The 3,380-nt window shown below is 42.7% G+C and overlaps 1 protein-coding gene across 1 annotated transcript in view; it reads right to left on the bottom strand.

Annotated features, from left to right (window-relative positions):
* The window catches only part of LOC113815790 (KH domain-containing, RNA-binding, signal transduction-associated protein 2), a 55,456-nt gene extending 52,277 nt beyond the window's left edge, over positions 1-3,179 (bottom strand). Inside the window, exon 1 of the mRNA XM_070119450.1 lies at positions 3,036-3,179. The gene's annotated coding sequence lies outside the window, so the exon portion shown is untranslated. The remainder of the gene's footprint in view (positions 1-3,035) is intronic.
* Between the last annotated feature and the right edge of the window lie 201 nt (positions 3,180-3,380).

Here is a 3,380-nt window from a genome sequence, read left to right as displayed (position 1 = left end):
AATCCAAAAGCCATAATGTATAAACAATTGTATAGGGATAAGCTTTGAATTGTATAATACAATTGTATTAATAGGATTAGCGAAATGATATATAAACACATATGCAACACCCACATCCACGCGTGTGTGTGTACATACATACATACATACATACATACATACATACATACATACATACATACATACATACATACATACATACATACATACATACATAAATAAAAATAAATAAATAAATAAATATAAACACACACTCACACATATCTATCTTTCTATCTATCTCTCTCTCTCTCTCAATATATTTATATTGCCATACGGATAGGATGAGATAGAAATGTATAGACAGTGTTAGAGATGAATATACGTATACACAACTAAATAAACAGCAAGAGAGAAAGGAAAAATAGAACGGAATAGAGTTTACAACGAAAACAACAAAATATTGATTAAAAAAAAGAAGTAAATAACTTAAATAAATAAATAAATAAATGAATAGATAGATAAATAAATAAAACAAGTGATGATAATGATAATCCTACACGCACCCTGCACACACACACACAAGCAAACGCACACGCACACACACACACACACACACTCACACATACACATACACATACACACACATACACACACACACACACACACACACACACACACACACACACACACACACACACACACACATACACAACCCACATACACACCCACATACACACCCATATATATATATATATATATATATATATATATATATATATATATATATATATATATATATATATATGTCCCCACACTAAATCTCCCTGAAAATTCCCCGCAGCGCGCGAGGTCGACTCGGGAGGTCAGCCGTATAACCTCCCATAATGAGCGATCGTTAGAGGGCCATGTCAGATGCCTCCTCTTCATCCCAGTGCCAATACAGTGCCACCTGGGAGCCGCGCCGGAAGGTCGTCTGGCCTATTCCCTTCTCGTGGGATTTTCGACCTTGGTTTGGTGCTTCTCCCTCTCCCTCTTCTCTCTTCTCTCTCTTCTCTCTTTCCCCTCTCTCTCCCTTCCTCTCCCTCTCCCTCTCTCCCTTCCCCTCCCCCCCCTTAGCTTCTCTTGGACAGCTGGAGGGATGAAATAGGTTTATTATTTTGCCCCCGGCGTTTTATGAGTCGTCGTTTGATATTCTTCGTCTCCCTCTGAGAGATTTTCTTTTTTATTTATTTTTTATTTTTTGTTATTTTTTGTCAGTTTTTTTTTTTTTTTTTTTTTTTTTTTTTTTTTTTTTTAGGTTTCGTGTTATTTTTTGAGTTGTTTATCGAAGCCTTATTTTTTATTTTGATAATCTTTTTTTTTATCATATATATATTTTTTTTCATTATTGTTATTGTTATTTTTATTTTTTTTTTGTTCTGTCTCTGTTTCTTCGTTTTTGCTTTGATTAAGATGTTTTTGTTTGCTTATTTGCCTGTCTGTTTCTTCATTATATTTTATCAACCAGTCCAACATTTATTTATTTTTAAAGTTTATCAATTTGCTAATGTGACCGCCATCTGACCATCTGTCTGTTCATAAGTTTATCCAAATATGTATTTCTAAAATTACCCATCTATTTATACATCTGTCTGTCTTGAAATATAGATACGCTAATTAGTCTCTATTTTTATCACCCATCATTTTTTTCTATTTATCTCTCTTATCCTCTATTTCTTGGATATTCTTGTTATCTTTATCTCTCTTTCTATTTATCTGTTCTTCCCCCTTCTTTCCTCCTCTCTTTTTTTCTCCCCTCTTTCTCACTTCATCTCTCTGTCTCTGTTTCTCTATGTCTGTCTCTGTCTCTCTATCTCTTTCTCTCCTTTCTCACCCTCACTCTCTATCTGTTTCTGTCTCTCTTTCTCTCTTCCTTCCTTACCCTCCCCCTCTCTCTCTCTCTTGCTCTATCTATCTCTATCTATGCCAGCTGTCTCCTTCCCTCTCTCTCTTTTTTCCCCTCCTTCTCTCTCTCTCTCTCTCTCTCGCTCTCTCTCTCTCTCTCTCTCTCTCTCTCTCTCTCTCTTTCTTTCTCTCTCTCTCTCTCTCTCGCTCTCTCTCTCTCTCTCCCATTCCTTTCCCTCTCTTCCTTCCCTACACTCTTTACCCACTTAAACCCCCTCTCCCTCTTTCACCTCCTCTTTCCCCTTTTCCTCTCCTCTCCCCTCTCCCTCGCATTCCCTCCTCCCCTCCCCTCCTACCTCCCTCTCTCCAATTTCTCTACATCCTTAACTGGGGCTTTCCATCATATTCCCTCCCCCTTCCCCTCTCTTTTCCTTCCTCCCTTCTCCCTCTCCTCCTATCTCCCCATCTCCTCTCTCTTTTCCCTCCTCCCTCTCCTCCTATCTCCCCATTTCCCCTCTCTTTTCCTTTCTCCTTCTCCCTCTCCTCTATCTCCACATCTCCCCTCTCTTTGCGTCCTTACCTGGGGCTGTTCCCCCGTTTTCCCTCCTCCTTCCCCACTCTCTTCCCTTTTCTCTCTCTCTCTTCTTCTTCTCCTACCTCCTACCTTTCTCTTTCCCCTTTCCCTTCCTCCCTCTCTCCCTATCCCCCCTCTCCCTCCTCCCTCTCTCCCTCTCCCTCCTCCTCTCTACCCTCTCTCTCCTTCATCTCTCCCTCTCTCCCCTCTCCCCTCTTTCCGCTCCACACTTTGGGGCGTTCCCTCCTATCCCCTCCTCCTCCCCCACCCTCTTCCCTTCTCTCTCTTCTCCTCCTATCTCCCTATCTACTTACTCTCTCCTCCGTCCCTCCGTTCCCATCTCCCTCCCTCCCTGTTTCCCCTCTTTTGTATCCTTACTTTGGGGTATTCCCTCCTATCCTATCCTTCTCCCCCTCCCTCCCACCCTACCCATCTCCCCATCTCCCTCCCTCCCTCCCTGCCTCTCTCCTCCCTCCCACCTGCCCATCCCCCTCCCCATCTCCCCCATCTCCCCTCCCTCTCTCCCTCTCTCCCCATCTCCCCTCCCTCTCTCCCTCTCACCCTACCCATCTCCCCCATCTCTCCGCATCCTTACCTTGGGGTGTTCCCGCGTCGGCACCAGCACCTTGACTGTGACTTTGATGGACTTCTCTTTGGTCACTTCAACTGCTCGTTTCTCCTCACTTCGTCTCCCACTCTGCACTCTCTCTAACTCTGCGGAGGAGACAAAGGATGCGAGTTTATGTTATTAGCTCTGTTATCGGTTATTGTTATTTTTTGGGGGGAGGGGCGGGGTTGTTATTGTTATTCGGTCTCGTCGTTGGTGGTGGGGGGTTACTGTGTACTGTATCGTTATCTCTTGGTATTGGGATTACTTTTGGGTATTATTTTGGGATTTCTAGGGTTATTTGGAAGTTCTAGGGGTGATTTTGTTGTTATT

This window comes from Penaeus vannamei, unplaced genomic scaffold (assembly GCF_042767895.1).
Source record: "Penaeus vannamei isolate JL-2024 unplaced genomic scaffold, ASM4276789v1 unanchor240, whole genome shotgun sequence".
Classification (NCBI taxonomy): Eukaryota; Metazoa; Arthropoda; class Malacostraca; order Decapoda; family Penaeidae; genus Penaeus; species Penaeus vannamei.
Note: the sequence above shows the minus strand (reverse complement) of the source record. Positions and strands in the feature narration are given on the sequence as shown.